The 17859-nt window shown below is 45.9% G+C and overlaps 1 protein-coding gene and 1 long non-coding RNA gene across 6 annotated transcripts in view; one reads left to right on the top strand and one right to left on the bottom strand.

Moving 5' to 3' along the window:
* Window positions 1–7740, bottom strand: part of LOC117347194 (signal transducer and activator of transcription 5B) — a 163638-nt gene extending 155898 nt beyond the window's left edge. For 2 of the 4 annotated variants that reach the window (XM_033917775.1, XM_033917778.1), the window contains exon 1: window positions 7583–7740. The gene's annotated coding sequence lies outside the window, so the exon portion shown is untranslated. Of the gene's footprint in view, window positions 1–7100; window positions 7233–7582 lie in introns of those variants that run through there. The other 2 variants (XM_033917777.1, XM_033917776.1) reach the window with 2 other exon arrangements.
* A 58-nt stretch (window positions 7741–7798) lies between these two features.
* Window positions 7799–17859, top strand: part of LOC117347195 — an 87646-nt gene continuing 77585 nt past the window's right edge. For both annotated transcript variants that reach the window (XR_004536742.1, XR_004536741.1), the window contains exons 1-2: window positions 7799–8170; window positions 16293–16463. This is a non-coding gene — a long non-coding RNA (uncharacterized LOC117347195). The remainder of the gene's footprint in view (window positions 8171–16292; window positions 16464–17859) is intronic.

The following is a 17859-nucleotide window of genomic DNA, read 5'->3' as shown; positions in this document are numbered from 1 at the left end:
TACACCAAGGGACCCCCCCACATGCTGGACCAGTGGCCTTGAGTACTGAGACCGTCGAGATGAGCCCCTCAAGTGTAGGTCAAGTAATCTGTCATGAGGACCTTCTGATGAGGGGGTGTCTGAAACAGTAAACCTCTGGAGAGATTGGAAGAGAGTATCCACCAGTGGAGAGACTGTCTCAACGAAGGAGTGACTGTAATGTGTCAAGAGTGGATCGCAAGCCTGCGCCCACTGAGATGCCAGTGTACACTGAGGAATTCCGAGGTGAAGTCTGGCAAATGAAGTCACGTGAACGGTTGAGGCCATGTGGCCGAGTAGTACCAGCATGTGTCTCGCTGAGTGAAGAAAGGGAAGACATTTTGCAGCAAAGCTGAAGGAGAGCATCCAGACACTGCTGAGAAAAGAATGCTCAGAGTTGGATAGTGTCCAGAACAGCTCCGATGAACTGTAGATTCTGAGAGAGCCGAAGGTGGGATTTGGGGAAGTTGATTTCGAATCCCAAACTTTGTAGGAACCACGTAGTCCATTGGGTCGCTACAATAACCCCGAGATGATAAGCCAGTCGTCCAGGTAGGGGAATACCTGAAGATCATGGTTCCGCAAAGCTGCTGCCACCACCACCACTAGGCACTTAGTGAACACTCTGGGAGATGATGCCAAGCCGAAGGGTAGCACTCTGTACTGAAAATGCAGATTCCCCACCCGAAATCTGAGGTACTGACGGGAGGCCAGATGAATGGGGCTGCGAGTGTAAGCCTCCTTGAGATCTAGAGAACATAACCAATCGTTCTGATGTAGAAGGGGATAAAGGGATACCAGGGACAACATGCATAATTTTTCTTTGACCAAAAATTTGTTGAGAGCCCTGAGATCCAGTATGGGCCGCAGATTGCCCGTCTTCTTCGGAACTAGGAAGTAATGGGAGTAAAACCCCCTGCTCTGCTGTTCCAAGGGAACTTCCTTGATGACACGGAGATGAAGCAGAGCTTGAGCTTCCTGAAGAAGAAGGGTGGTCTGGGATAGATTGGAAGAATACTCTCTTGGAGGACGCTCTGGTGGAATCTGAGTGAAATGAAGAGATTACCCTTCCCTGATTATTGACAGCACCCAGAGGTCAGATGCAATGGTCTCCCATCGATGGTAAAAATGATGGAGACGACCTCCGATGGAAAGAGGAGAGGACAGAGGCAGAACGATGGAGGTTATGCTCTGTTTGAGACAGTCAAAAAGGCTGAGAAGTCTTTGGTGCAGCAGAAGGCTGAGGTTTCTGTTGCTTCTGCTGTTGTTGCAGTTTCTTGGGAGGTGCTCGAGTGTAAGGAGCTGCCCTCAGAGGATAATGCCTCCGATAGGATGGAAGAGGTCGAGAAGGCTTGGAAGGAGTTGGCTTAGGCTTTGGTCTGACGATGGAAAAAAAAGATTTATCATACTCAGACAACTTCTTGGTGGCGGCCTCTATCGATTCATCAAAGAGGTCATTGCCTTTAAAAGGAATATTGGCCAGACGATCCTGAATGTTGGGATCTATATCAATGGTGCGAAGCCAGGCTAGGTGGCGCATCGCTACTGAGAAAGCAGTGACCCTCGAGGAAAGTTCAAAGGCATCATAAGATGACTGAAGAAGGTGTAACCTGAGTTGTGCTAAAGTAGCAATGACTTGCTGGAACTCTTTGCCTGTGTTGACCAAGGTCTTTAGAAAAACCAGGGAGTATATCAATAAAATACTTGAAATAAGTAGTAAAGATAAAATTATAATTGAAACCCTGGAGGCCTTCATCAAATTTTGAAAAAGACAACGGCCAAACTTGTCCATGGTCCTGCCCTCTCTGCCAGGAGGTACGGTAGCATAGACCCTGGAAGGAAGACTCCTCTTTAAGGAAGATCCCACAAGAAGGGACTGATGAGATAGTTGGGAGTTCTCAAAGCCCTTGCAATGTACAGTTCTATACCTCAATTCCAACTTGCCTGGAACAGCAGGAATGGCATAAGGAGTCTCCAGGTTTCATTTGAAAGTCTGAGAAAGAAGCCTGTTAAGAGGAAGTTTGAAAGGCCGAGGCAAACTCATTTCCTCTAAATACTACTTAGAGTACTTAGAACCAGAGTCCAATTTAAGATCCAGGTCCTCAGCAATTTGACGGAGGAAAGAGGAAAAGGACAATTGATCCGCAAGAGGATGACCACGAAAGGGACTCGATGACCTCGAAGCGTCTCGAGTGGAGAATGAAGGTGAGGCCTCTCTGGAGTATCGATATCCTAGTGAATAAACAGACTGGGACGAGGCATTGGAAGAAGCAGAGCCTTCAGGTTCTGCTGTTGGTGGCCTGGATCGTGGAGTTGGAGGCCTCAAAGAGCTGGAAGGCCTGGACAAGGAAGGCTTCTCCCTAGAGGACCTGCGCCTCGATGAGGGCCTCGACCGGCAATGAGAGTGCTGCCTGGAAGCAGGTCTTGTGCGAGGTTGAGGAGACTTCGCCCTATGCCTCGAAACGGGCAATGCCTTATGTGAGGATATAGGGCTGGAAGCTGTAGATCGAAGTCCCATAGACTCTGTGGTTGGATCGAGGTATCTCGAAGCACTCCAAAAGACTCAGCTCCTTGTATGGAGTGTGAGGATTCCAGACAAGACATTCAGAAAGACTCGACTCCTTGCATAGAGTGTGAAGATTCCAGACCAGATGCCAGCAAAGACTGGACTCCTTGCATAGTGTGTGTAGATTCAGCTCAAGGCACAGGGAAGGACTCGACTTCTTGTGAGACTGCCGAGTGCCCAGGCTGTACTGCAGGGAGCAGAGTTGAGGCAGGACTACATTTGGTCAGTAACTGAACAAATTCCCCGCTCTAAAATGGTCTAGATCAGTGTTCTTCAACCACCGGTCCATGGACCAGTGCCGGTCCACAAAATTTCCTGCCGGTCCACAGGGCCAGTACATGCATTAAGCCCAAAACAGTGTTCTTCAACCGCTGGTCCACGGTGCAATCAATGTGTCGTTAACTTCTAGCCAGCTTCCTCTTCCTAACTGATTCAGTGCACAAAGCCACGGGCAGTGGCTCCTACGGGCATCCTGTGCCTGAACCGGAAGCCTTCTCTCTGACATTGCAACATCAGAGGGAAGGCTTCCAGATGATGCACGGGACGTGCAAGGTGCAATTTGTACTATTATGGGGGCAGAGTCTGGGGTGGAGATTGGGTAGAGATGAGCGGGGTCTGGCCCACGACTTAGCCCAGTGTTCTTCAACTGCCGGTCCACGGACCTATGCCGGTCCACAGAATAATTCTTTTATTTCTGCCGGTCAATAGGTGTAAAAAGATTGAAAAACACTGGTCTAGATGGTAGCCTGCGATTGTGGATCCGAGTCTGAAACTGGACCACTTGCTGAGGCTAAAGGCTTCGAGGACGAATGCTTCGACTTGGAGGAATTATGCTTAGGTAGCTTGAAGACCACAGCTGGAACTATCTGCTGAGGTATCTGTCCTGAGAGAAACTCAGGAGAAGATTTGGCAGATTTACTCGAGGTCGAGGACGTTCCAAACGAGGAAGGTCTGATGAGAGTCGAGGTCGAAGTTGTGGAGGCAGGAGGACACCCCGTAGCAAGCATTACCGAATCGGAGGTCGAGGGTATAGTAGGGGTTTCCATATTGAAAATCTTCTCTACTTCAACTCGATGACGTTTGAGAGCTCGAGGTTGAAGGGTAGCACAGCAAATGCATGACTCTGGGCAATGGTCAGGCCCCAGACACTGAAGGCATCAGCGGTGACTATGTAGAAACGGACTCGGAAAAAGCCCAACTGTTAAATGAATACTTCTGCTCAGTCTTCACCCGCGAGGCGCCGGGAATCGGCCCTCAGCCACAGACAAGGGTTAAATCAGTTGACCCGTTTAGTAATTTCAAGTTTACACCCAGCAGCGTCTATTGCGAGCTGTCAAAAATCAAGGTCAACAAGGCAATGGGGCCTGACAACCTACACCCTAGGGTGCTCAGGGAGTTGGGTGATGTCCTAGCGGAACCGCTGTCCGCGCTCTTCAATCTCTCCCTTAGTACAGGTAACGTCCCGATGGACTGGAAGACAGCTAACGTCATCCCACTCCATAAGAAAGGCTCCAAGATGGAGATGGCAAATTACAGACCAGTGAGTCTCACATCGATAGTGAGCAAATTAATGGAAACCCTAATCAAACACCAATTGGATAGAATCATGGACGAGGAGAAACTACGGGATCCCCGCCAACATGGATTTACTAAGGGGAGAGCCTGCCAATCCAACCTGATCAGCTTCTTTGACTGGGTGACGAGGAAGCTGGATGCTGGTGAGTCCCTGGACATTGTCTATCTAGATTTCAGCAAGGCATTTGATAGTGTACCACACCGCAGGTTGCTAAGCAAGATGAGTTCTTTAGGTTTGGGCGACACATTGACAAACTGGGTTGGGAACTGGCTTGGAAGTAGGCTTCAGAGGGTGGTGGTGAATGGCACCCCCTCCGAAATGTCGGAGGTGATAAGTGGAGTGCCACAGGGCTCCGTCCTGGGCCCGATCTTGTTCAACATCTACATAAGAGACTTGACAGAAGGGTTCCGAGGAAGAATAACATTATTCGCCGATGATGCCAAGCTAAGCAATGTAGTGAACAAGAGCACAACAGACAATAATTCAATGGCAGATGATATGATGCATGACCTACTTCTACTGGAGCACTGGTCTAGGTCCTGGCAACTCAGTTTCAATGCCAAAAAATGCAAAGTCATGCACCTGGGAAGCCGAAATCCATGCAAGATTTACACCCTAAATGGCGAGATCTTGACAAAAACTGAAGCAGAAAGAGACTTAGGGGTGATTGTCAGGGAAGACATGAAGTCTGCAAATCAAGTTGAGCAAGCTTCATCCAAAGCAAGGCAAATCATAGGTTGCATACGCAGGAGTTTCGTCAGCCATAAACCTGAAGTCATTATGCCATTATATAGATCCATGGTGAGACCGCACCTGGAGTACTGTGTGCAATTTTGGAAGCCACATTACCGCAAGGATGTACGAAGACTGGAATCGGTCCAGAGAATGGCCACCAGGATGGTCTCGGGACTCAAGGAGCTCCCATACGAGGAGCGGTTAGGGAAGTTGCAGCTCTACTCACTCGAGGAACGTAGAGAGAGGGGAGATATGATCGAGACATTCAAGTACCTCACGGGTCGCATCGAAGTGGAAGAGGATATCTTCTTTTTCAAGGGTCCCGCGGCAACAAGGGGACATCAGTGGAAAATCAGGGGCGGGAAACTGCACGGTGACACTAGGAAGTTCTTCTTCACCGAAAGGGTGGTTGATCGCTGGAATAGTCTTCCACTTCAGGTTATTGAGGCCAGAAGCGTGCCAGATTTTAAGGCCAAATGGGACAAACATGTGGGATCTACCCGCAAAGATAGATAGGGAGGGTCATTGGAGTGGGCAGACTTGATGGGCCGTGGCCCTTATCTGCCGTCTATTTCTATGTTTCTATGGTGTGGGTCAGTGAGGGAGATCGCACACTGGCACTGGCTACACTTGTTGAAGCCCATGACCGGCCAGGACATAGATGGAAAAATATCAGGCGCAAAGTTGAAGCCCGCAGACTGAGGGCGTGTGACAGACCCTGCCATCACTTGATGAAAAAATTCAACATTTTTTTTTTTTAACAATGACCAAAAGAAAAACACAGCGACATGGTAATAAGAAAATAAAGCACGAGCCATGGTGAGAGAAAGCACGAAGCGAATGAAGTTCAGCGCAGAGCATCAAAGACGGACTTCTCGGCTCCGCGGATAACTGAGAACTGAGGAGGCACGCCCTGTGCTGGGCGGGCAGGCACTCGCGCATGCGCAGTGCGGCAGACTCAAAACTTCTGAGTTTCTTCAAGCAAGTCTGCTTGCAAGGCTGTCCGCATCCATGCTCCGTGGATGATGTCACCCACATGTGAGAATAAGCTGCCTGCTTGTCCTGGGATAACAATGGGTTTTGTAATTCTTCCATTCTGATAACAATAGCAGACTAAAAGCACTATCTTACCATGCCAAACCTGTCCTGATGACCTCATAGACAGTGCTGTTTGCAGACACCCACAATGTGCATGCATGAGAAAATCTGCATGAATTGTTTTTTCAGTATATGGATATTTACTGTACCTTCTGCACACTAATTGTGGATAGGTAGCCTGAAAACATGACTGACTGCAGTTATTAGGAAGCCCTGTCACAATGCACTGGTCTATATGATTAACAAAATATGTTAAAACAGTACAAATTTTTGCATTTTCAGTAAGGCAGCAAAAACCTGAAGTATCCATATTTCAGGTATGCAGAGAGCTAAACTATATTGCTATCATAAGTATATATTTCCAGAGTTCCATATGAAAAAAACAAAGATCAGTGGGCCCTATAAAGGGAAATCATTTGGGTTTCTTTTACAGACAATGGTTAATTGCATACTTCATAGAAAAACATACCTAGCTTCAGCATACTTCTATTTCAGAAGCTACTGCCTGCAAAATCACAAGTTCAGTTGTTTTTGAGCAATAGACACAACAAGGGTGTGGGTTCAACTGTGAAAATGTGCACAACACTGGAGGCATGAAACACTAAGGAGCTTAATAACAGTTGGGCCCTATGGTTATTACAACTTCCACAACTGTATCTTCCTAAATTTTACATCTGAACAACCAGGCTTTGAGAAAAGCATTTCATTTCTTTATAATTTATTGCAATCGTGTTTTATCCTGCTGACAATCTGGCATACATTGTATCTTCTACGTCCTTGTTAAAATGTTTCTTTGGGGTTGTGAAGTCCATAGGAGGCCTAATGAGTCTGCACTAGAAGTCTTATGACACCAGACCTAAATCTGTGGCCACAGCAAACTCAAAGTAATGTTGTAGTAATCTGCTGCTCTGTGCAAAATGTCAACTTTTCTGTCAGTGTCTGGACAGCCATTAGCTCAGACATTAACAGGAAAGATGGCATTTAAATAAAAAAGCATGCTGCTGAAAACCCCTTACCCCCCCTGAGCTGAACCCCCTTCCTCAAAGCTTAAGAGTAAACATGCCCACTCCCCTCAGCTAGGCTAGGTCAGGTCCAGCCCACCCATACCTTGTAAGAGGCAGGAGCAATGCCCTCTTGCTCCTACTTCTCCAGGTGCCATCTTCAATGTGGCAGTGCTGTGGCATCCTGAGAAGTTGGGGAATTCCCACTGCAACGCTCAACTCTCCATTTCCCCAGTACCTGTATAGAAGACGTAAAAGCAGCTTTTCCCTATATAGTCAGATCTAACTTTTGCCCTGAGCCAAGTGAAACTACTGGCTCAGCCTTCAGTCAGCGCCAGTCCTTTATCTGAAGGGAACATCAGGAGCCTATTTCACTTTGTCATGCCTCCCGCCCCAGCGAACCCGGAATAGGAAGGAAACGAAGAGCAAGCGCGAGTCCAAGTCACCGTCCTCCCCCTCCAACGACGCTCAACCGCTCGCAGCCCTCGAGAGCAGGGCAGGGCCCACGTGCCTCGGCGCGCGGCTCATTTCGCCACCGCCCCGTCGTCAGCTCGCGCTTCCCGCCACCCCGGAGAGGACCCCACCTACCTGTCACGGTGTAGGGGTGGGGGGGGGGAAGAAACCCGAAGGAAGGTGCCCGCCCCCCCCAGACACTCCGCGCGGCCGTTCGTCTGCTCTGCCACTGCGCACTCTCCTCCTCCTCCTGCTCTCCGCAGCTCGCTCGCTTCTGACGGGAGAGCGCGAGCGGCCCCGCCTCCACCAGGAGGGCGCGCGCGAGCTCGGCTGCAGCGCCCGCCCTCCGCGAGGCACGAGCTCGGGAAGGGCCTCGCGCCCGGCAAGCGCGTGACCCGGAGGAGGAGGAGGCGGGAGAAGGATAAGCGCCTGGGAGCGCGCTTCGGCTGGGAAAAGGGGCTTAGATTTTCCTCAGGGGTTAAACAGAATTGTGGTAAAAACAAGAAGCAGTAAAAGGACGCGCCATGAAACCAAAAAGTAACAGAATGAAAACAAATTAGAAGCCATATTTTGCTCACGGTGCTGTGGAATTTATTACTAGAGGATGTGGTGACCCCCCAACTGTATCTGGTGTGGCTGCTTTTAACAGGGAGGTTGGGCAACTTCCCGGAGGAATTGATTTCGCTTTTGGATCCAATGCCGGGGCCCACATGCAGCCGCCAGGTACTAGTTTGAGCCCCTCGGTTTGTTTAGCAATCACAAAAGTTTCTTTAGCTATAAATGACAATATTGTTAAGACTTTCCCAAAAGGAAAGATTTATAAACTATAAAGAGTTTAATCTCATGCAAAACTGTCATTTCTTTAGTAAGACATTAACTTTTTTTTCTGAGGCCCTGCAAAGGGTTTGAAACCACTGATCTAATGGGTACTTTTGATCCGAATTGCTCACTTGCCACTTATTGGGTTTAGTGAACTTTTAGTCTGACCCAGCTTGGAGAAATCTTTTCTTCTTAACTCCTATCCTGCTCCAGAAATATATATAAGTGTTCCATAAAAGTGGAACAGTACTGGTTAGTGCCACTTACTTTGAAAGAAATAATAAAAGACTTTAATAGAAGGAATAGAAGGTAATGGAGTTATCCACAAACTGGTGACTTGCACGATCCAAGGCCTTCCGATTTTTACCAGTATTGTATATCAAACCAATCAACTGATATTATTATTGTTAGGTGAGTAGAGAATTAGATCAAAAATACTATAGGCTATAGTCTATAGCTTAGGAACCCTCACCCCCAGCATGTAGTTGTGCTGCCAACAGAGGCCCCCCAGAACCATCCCCTATCTTCCCTATTCCTCTCCCCCCCTAATAAAAAAGCATATGAGATGCCCATTCCTTCCCAATAACAAAAAAAACCCAAAAAACTAACCCTCATCATAAAGCCGCCTTCATGGCTCCTTCTCCTCCTGCTCTGCTCTTCTCCCTACACCACCCCTTGCTTGAAACCTCCTCCCCCCCAACCTTCCCAACCCTTCAATTGACTTTAACATCTGCCCTGGCCTCAAAATCCCCACATTACTGCGCACCAGAAACCATCCCTCCAAAAAAAAACCCTCGAAGAGTCAACCATGCATCCCTAAAACCTGTTCCCTCCACAAATCTCCCCAACCTTGCTTCAGACTCTCTCACCCCAGTCCCAACACTCTATTGCAACACCAGATCCGCTTGCAATAAGATTCAAATCCTGAAGGACCTACTCGAAGACTCTGACCCGGGATTCCTATGCGTCACGGAATCTTGGATCACAAAAGATGACATATTTACTCAAAATGAACTCTGCTCCCACGGCTACCAAGGTCTCTTCTCTCCCAGAACCAACCAAAAAGGAGGCGGTCTGGCAACAATCTACAAATCATTGTTCGATGTCCAGCTCATCAAAAAGGGCAGCCACACCTCTCTAGAATACATGCTAGCCTCGGTCAATGACGAACTCCAACCTCACCCACTGGGTATCCTACTTCTTTACCGCCCACCTACCCCATGGAACAAATCCTCTGATCTCGTTCTCGAAACCATTTCAAACGCCTTCCTCAAATTTCAAAGACTTTTGATCATTGGGGACATCAATCTCCACCTTGATGACAACTCCAACAAGGACACGATTGAACTGAAGAGTTTTCTCATCTCTCTTGGTTTTTCCCCCCCTTCACCTTCCCCAACCCATGAAAAGGGACACACTCTAGACCTCATCAGTTTCCTGGACCTTACCGCATACAAAACCGTAGCCGGCGACACCCACTGGGAGAAGGTCCCCTGGTCTAACCACTTCCTTGGGACCTTGAATCTCCCCATCTTCATGTCGCATCTTGGGGCTCCCTCCCCGCTCCTCTAATTCCATTACCTTTCGCAAAAAAATTTCAAGCGACCTGTTCTGGACAAAATTTCTCAAACAACTCTCCTCTGCTCCTAAGCCTGCAGACCCCGAATCCAACTGGCATAACTGCACCGCCCTCTCCGAGTCCACCTACCACTCCCTCGCCCCCCTTTCCACCAAATCAATCTCCTACCCTCGCAAAGCCCCCTGGTACCTCCCTTATCACAGAGAACTAAAGCAGAAATGTCGAACCCTGGAGCACAAATGGAAAAAATCTAACTCCCCTATAGACAGACAGTCCTGGAGAGCCAACATTAAGCTCTACAATTTAGCACTAAAAAAAGCAAGGAAGAACTTCTATGGCGTGAAAATCTCCAGATCCAACAACCAGAGCAGTACACTTTTCAAAATCTGGCGCTCTCTAACCTCCAAAAAAGACTCCATCTCTCTCCCCTCCTCTCCCTCAGCTGAAGTTCTAGCAAAATTCTTCAATGAAAAGGTCACTACCCTACGTTGTTCCTTCCCACCTGCAATCTCCTACAACTCCTTGGTGCTCACTGACCCCAACCCTTCTCTAATGGCCCCTAGCACTATCCCAGCCGACAGATTCTGGGCTGCCTTTGAGCACGTATCCGAATCCCACATCCTTAAACTCTGTTTCAAACTGAAATCTTGTAATTGTTCTTTGGACCCTTTCCCCTCCTACCTCTACGAGGAAATACCCACTCAGGCCATCTCTTCCATTACCAAACTCCTAAACTCCGCCCTACATTCCGGCCTCTTCTCCCCAGAAATGGGCCATATCGCCTTAACTCCTCTAGTGAAAAAACCCGACCTCGACCCTTCCACACCATCCAACTATCGCCCAATAGCAAATATCCCTCTCCTAACCAAGTTGCTCGAGACCATCATATCGACCCAACTCTCATCCTATCTAGAGAAATTCTCCATTCTCCTACCTTACCAATATGGCTTTCGCCCCAACTTCAGCACCGAATCCCTACTGACCTCCCTAATCTCCAAGGTTCAACAACTTCACTCCCGCAACAAGTTCGGCGTCCTCCTGCAATTCGATCTTTCTGCCACTTTCGACGTTGTTCACCACGATATTCTAATCTACCAACTCTCCGAGATCGGCATCACCTCTACAGTCCTTGAATGGTTCTCAAAATTCCTCCGCTCCCGATCCTACATTGTCAATAGGAATGGCACCTCATCCTCCCCCTGGATACCAATCTGTGGAGTCCCGCAAGGCTCACTTTTATCTCCTATCCTTTTTAACATTTATATGACCTCTCTAAAACTCCTCCATCTATACCCCCTTGAAACAATACACACCTATGCTGATGACATCCTCGTCCTTCTTGAGACCGACTCGAACCTCACTAATCTCTCAGAGAACATATCCTCTTGTATCTCAAACATCCAATCCTGGGCCCACACCGTCCAAATGAAATTGAATGAATCCAAGACAAAACTACTCTGGCTTGGCCCAAATTTAGCTCAGCTACCCACCTCAATCCCACTGCCCTCTGGCTCCACTCTGCAGCTCGAATTTTCCAGCAAGGTCCTGGGCGTCATCATTGACTCTACATTGTCCTTCAATGACCACCTCAACTCCCTGGTAAAAAAATGCTACTTCAGCCTACACATGCTGAGGAAAGTAAGATCCTGCTTCCACCAAAAACATTTTGCCGTTCTCGTCCAATCCATCATCCTCTCCAGACTGGACTACTGCAATTCTATCTTCCTAAGCCTATTGTTCTAATAGTAGTAGGTCCTGTGTCATATTGTCAGGCATAGTGCTTTTACCTACTATGTTGCACAGTTTGGCGTCGTCGGTGAACAATGATATTTTTCCTTTGATCCCTTGGGTCATATCACTTATGAATGTTAAATAGGATTGGACCCAAGACCGAGCCCTTTGGTACTCCACTGGTCACATTCGATGTTTTGGATGGGGTACCATTTACCATCACTCTCTGAAGTCTACCGCTCAGCCAATCCTTAACCCATGCAGCTAGTGTTTCCCCTAATCCCAGCGATTTCAACTTGTTCAATAACCTACGGTGCGGGACGCTGTCAAAAGCTTTGCTGAAGTCCAAATACACTACGTCCAGGGACTCCCCGGCATCCAGTTGTCTTGTTACCCAGTCGAAGAAGCTAATCAGATTTGATTGGCAGGACCTGCCTTTGGTAAATCCATGTTGATGGGGATCACGTAGATCTTCTTCATCCAGGATTGTATCAAGTTTCTGTTTGATCAGTGTTTCCATGAGTTTATATACTATGGATGTGAGACTTACCGGTCTGTAATTCGCCGTCTCTGTCCTGCAGCCCTTTTTGTGGAGTGGAATAACGTTAGCTGTTTTCCAGTCCAAGGGGACTCTTCCCGTGCTTAGGGAGAGATTGAAGAGCACAGATAATGGTTCCGCCAGGACTTCCCTCAGCTCTCTGAGCACCCTAGGGTGTAGGTTGTCCGGTCCCATGGCTTTGTTTACTTTGAGTCTTGAAAGTTCGCAGTAGACGCTACTGGGCGTAAACTTGAAGTCTTGAAACGGGTCTTTCTGGCTTTCCCTTGTCCGTAAAAGTGGACCGGATCCCGGCTCCTCACAGGTGAAAACCGAGCAGAAGTATTCATTTAGTAGTTCGGCCTTAGTGGAATCCGATTCTGCATAATTCCCGTCCGATTTCCTGAGTCGTTCTATCCCATCTTTGTTTCTTTTCCTGTCACTAATATACCTAAAGACGGATTTATCCCCTTTCTTAATGTTCCGCGCTAGATTCTCCTCTATTCGGAGCTTGGCCTCTCTGACTGCCTTCTTGACAGCTTTAGACCTGTCCTGATAGTCTTCTTTTGCCTCCTGCTTTCCTAAATGTTTGTAGGCAATAAATGCTTTTTTCTTCTCCTTAATGAGGTCCGAAATTTCAGTACTGAACCACTGGGGTCTTTTGTTTCTCCGACTTATGCTGACCGTTTTTGCGTAGCGATTTGTTGCTTCATGCAGGGTGGATTTCAGAGTCGACCACATATTCTCCACATTGTCAGTTTGTGCTTGGTTTTGCAGCTCCCGATGGACAAAATCTCCCATGCGTTCGAAGTCTGTGCCTCTAAAGTTGAGGACTCTCGTCACTGTATTTGATCTAGAGAAACCCCACTTGAGGTTAAGCCATATCATGTTATGGTCGCTAGAGGCCAGCGTATCGCCTACCGATACTTCTGTGACGCTGTCTCCATTGGTGAGTACGAGGTCCAGTATTGCCTGGTTTCTAGTGGGCTCCAGTACCATTTGTTTGAGTCGTGTACCCTTTATGGAGGTTAATATTCTTCTGCTGCCACAGGTAGTCGCAGAGAGTGTGTTCCAATCTGCATCGGGCATGTTGAAGTCCCCAAGCAGAACTGTGTCTCCACGCAAAGTGATGTTCTCTATATCCTTGATCAGTTCTATATCCTTGTCTTCCTGTTGTCTTGGAGGTCTATATACCACACCAAGGTATAGGCATTTTTCGTTCCCTCTGGCCAGGTTCAGGGGAATTCATTGGTAGGAGGGAGTGGGCATCCCTCCTGCCAATTTTCTCTTGTGGGGGGGAGGGGTTGGCATAGCAAGAGGCAAATATGCATCCCTCCTGCCGATTTTTGCCGGTGCGTGGGGGGGGGGGGGGTGTTGGGGTTGGTTCCTGATGCCAGTTTGTCTGTGCCCATTAAAAAAAAAAAGGTTTCCTGCCTCAAACAGCTGAGTGGCAGGAGGCTGATTTGGGGCTTCCCTTGCTCTCACAGCGATCAATCGGATGAGAGAGATGGAGATCATGATGAACCGCCATGCAAATCATTTGCATGCAAAATTTTTAGTGCATCAATAGCTCTTTTACAATTGACCAACAATTGGATCGGAGAGGACCCATGCGATCTTACCAATCCTGTTTCTTGCATTTGGCCCTAAGAGTCTTGTTTGTGTTAGGGACAGGAAAGCACATAATAAATAGTCTGTGCTGTGTTTAAATGTTCAGAGAAAGAGGGAAGAGGACAGTCTCTTTCTGAGAGAAGAGTAGAAGACATATCTTTGGGTAAGTATACATTATTTTGCTCTGAGCTTTGATAGGTTTGGAAAGAACATAAAAATAGCCTTACTCGGTCAGACCAATGGTCCTTCAAGCCCAGTAGCCTGTTCTCACGGTGGCCAATCCAGGTCACTAGTACCTGGCCAAAACCCAAGGTGTAGCAATATTCCATGCTACCAATACGGGACAAGCAGTGGTTTCCCCCATGTCTTTCTCAATAATAGGCTATGGATTTTTCCTCCAGGAACTTGTCCAAACCTTTCTTAAAACCAGCTACACTATCCGCTCTTATCACATTCTATGGCAACCCATTCCAGAGCTTAACTATTCTCTGAGTGAAAAAAAAAATTCCTCCTATTGGTTTTATGTTCAAATCTGTTTTATTATTATGAATTCAAAACAACAAATAACAGACAACAAAGTCAAAGGAAAGATCTTCCAACAATACAAAAGTTATTGCAGTTTTGGTGAAACAAGAGTGGAAACCCCCCATCCCCAAAACCCCACCCAAGCAGCAATAACCAACCATACAAAATCCCCTTGTGCCATGAAGCAAACAGAAGTCAAACAACAAAACTCCAAAATGCCAAAGGCCTGGGCTCTGGTGGCCCTTGGCAGTCACAAGAGGAAAGCCTACCCCCCAACAAACAAGTCAACAAAACAAAGGGAAAGAGAAAAAAAAAGAAAGAAAGTGCCTGCGGTGACCGATCCCGGGAATGAGTGTGATGAACCTCAACAAGGCTAAGCAAGAGGATTCAAAAGGAGACTGCGACCTCTAGGAGATAAGGAGTCCAAATAGACTCCCCACACAAGCATAAAGTGACGTCGGCAACAAGGGCAACCAATTGCCTCTCGGGCCTCCCAAATGGCCAAAGTATGCACCAGAGCTCTCCAGGTCCAAAAAGAGGGAAGCTCAGAAACAGTCCAGGATTGCAAAATGCATTTGCAAGCAAGAAGACACACCTTACAACACCAGAGGGGATCCCCCTTAGGAAGGCCACGAAAAGCCCCAGGCAGATCAAGAACCAACTGCTCCAAGATACCCACAATTGGTCTCAAAAACAAGCCTCAGAAGTAATGAACGATAGACTTCCAACAATCCCAAAAGGAATGAGCTAAAGTATTGGGATCCCAGCCATATTTCAGGCATAGGAGGGAGTCAATACCTCCTATTTTATGCAATTGGACTTGAGTATAATAGGTCCTATAGATCATTCTAACATAACACTTGCGATACACTGCTCCCATTATCAAGCTAGGGACCCACCGCAGGGCTTGCATAATATCCCAAGTACTAAGATCGATGTGAAGTTCACAATCCCAGCTCTCTCAAAGACGCGATACCTCTTTCGGGTCCTCCTATTGGTTTTAAAAGTATTTCCGTGTAACTTCCCTTCTATAGACAGATCTTAAAAGAGCAAACTTTACTTAGCTAGTCTCCATAGAATAATAGCCTTTTATAGTTCTACAGTTTTGTAAGTTTGAACCTTCTGCTAGACATTAGTTTCTGGCAGGCACAGCAGGGTCTGGCTTAGTCTCCATTCCCTCCCATCGCCCTCTAGCTCATGAAAATTGACACAAAAACTGCTGTAGCTTGTAGAAAAAAACAGATATCAACAAACAGAAAAAAGGAGGTTACTCGTGAGGTTTCACTGCCTAGCACATCTGAAAAGAACTTCCCATTGTTACACAATTCAAACTGTCCTGGAACTTTTAGAAGGCCTTCCATTTCAACCTCTTGGTACAACCTCCTCAAAGATTTGTTGCCTGTGTTTTTATGTCTTCTAGGAAGATAATTGTTTTATCTTTCAGAAGTGGATGTAAAAGGGAAGCAAGGCTGTGTAATTGATGATCCGGTAAATAAGTGTCAATTAACTGTTCAAAATGCTTCTTTATGCCAACAACAGTTGTGGAATCTGTTGCACTAACAGATGTTTGAACAACTGAGCACCTGTTGGAAGGACATTACAGAGGGTAGGCATTTTATGAGCAGACAAGACACGCATCAAAGGCATGCAAGATACAAACTTTCACTTAGAGCTCCTTTTACTAAGGTGCACTAGCAGTTTTAGTGCACGATAAGCGCATGCTACAATGCCGCACGTGCTATACGCTAACGCCTCCATAGAGCTTGCGTTAGTATTTTTCGTGTAGTGCAGGGTTTGCGCGCATTAAAAAACGCTAGTAAAAGGAGCCCTTAATAGTGCTACATTCAAATCCAAAAGAAGCCTTTGCAGTTTTTTATCACTATACTCATTAGCCAGTTCTTTTAAGATGTGGTAGGTTTTGAGATAATGATTCCAGCATTTTATAGATGCTGTTTCATCTTGTTAGAACAGCTTGTTTAAGGCTAGTCTCAAGCTTGTGATGCATTCTTGACTGCTTGACATGTGTGACTGTATTTTTTTTTTAGATTTATCAGCCCACTTACATCAGCAGCTGGAAAACTGGAGCCATCATCATGCTTCAGTCCATGAACCAACACAAGTTTCAAATTGTGACCTACGCATGATATCCTCTGTTGATCCTTGAATGCAACCTTAACATTAGCTCCATTGTCAGGAATATAGATATTGTACTGATGGTAAGTCCCAAACTCTTCCAAGATTTCCTTGACAGTAGATTCTAATATTAACTGCAGTGTGCCTATCATCTACATAGTTTGTAGTTACTGTTATGTATGGCATACCAGTTTCATTTTCAGTCCACAGATCAGTTATACTAGCAAAATTAATTTGCTGACGCAACACATCAGACAGTGCTGCTTTTTCAGCAATAGCAGAAATATGTCTAGACACTGTTCTGAAGATAAAGTAAAATGGAGGCATGAAGTCAGAACTTATACATTAATGTTAAGGGATAAACGAAAAACTTACTATTCAGCCAAAGTAGGGGTTACAAGCACTAATGTTAAAAAAACTATTTCAACTAGTCAACACCGTATTTAATGTGACTAAAAAGATGCAATCTTCCTGGTTATCCCTTCCATCTTCGGATGATCTAGCTAACTTTTTTAGTTCCAAGGTATCAACTCTGAGATCTTCCTGTCTATCTTGTTCTTTGAATACATTTTCTTATCTTAATTCAAAAGAAGAAGAAGCCCATGCAGACTTGTGCTGGTCTACATTTGAAAAGCCAGAATGGCATGATTTTTCAGACTATTTAAAAAATATGCGCAATCATATGTTTCAAGTTTTTTTATTTTTGATATACCATCTATAAAAATACATGACTAGACGGTGTACATTATAAAAAATTATAGGAAGCAATTAAAATAAGCAAATAAAAACAGTAATTTATCAAATATTAAAAATACTGGACAAATTCATATTAACATTCATGAAACGGAAGGAAAATAGAGGAGGGAGAGGTTGTTTAAAATACATCGAAGTAAAATTAATAAAAAAGGATGGTAAATGAGGAGTGGTAAAAACATTAGGAAGGGAATCACTTCAGAAGTATTAGATGTTTCAAAGCTACATATGAATCAGGGAGTTAAAAGGCGGAGGCTGATGCTAAAGAGTAAAAGCATCTTTAAAGAGGAAAGTTTTAAGTTTGGTTTTAAATTTTCCGAGTGAGTTCTCTAATCGAATGTCTAGTGGAAGGGCATTCCACAAGGTAGCTGAAAAGATGGATTTGAGAGTAGTGTCGTGAAACAATTCCTGTATTGATGGTATAGAGAGTAAATTTTGATTATTTGATTGGAGGACCCTTGATGATGAGTAGAGAATCAAAAGTTTATCTATGAACGCCGGTTGGTTAGAGGTTTTTGTTTTAAAAGTGAGGAGTATTTTATAGGAAAGACGATGAGAAATAGATAGCCAATGTGCTTTACGGAGGAGAGGGGTGACATGGTCAGATTTTTTTGCATGATAGATTAATTTAACAGCAGTGTTTTGCAATAATTGTAGACGGTGAATTTCTTTCTGGGTTATGCCTTGATAGAGGGCATTACAGTAATCAATGGTTGAAATTACTAG

The sequence above is a fragment of the Geotrypetes seraphini genome, chromosome 13 (assembly GCF_902459505.1).
Source record: "Geotrypetes seraphini chromosome 13, aGeoSer1.1, whole genome shotgun sequence".
NCBI classification, from domain to species: domain Eukaryota; kingdom Metazoa; phylum Chordata; class Amphibia; order Gymnophiona; family Dermophiidae; genus Geotrypetes; species Geotrypetes seraphini.
Note: the sequence above shows the minus strand (reverse complement) of the source record. Positions and strands in the feature narration are given on the sequence as shown.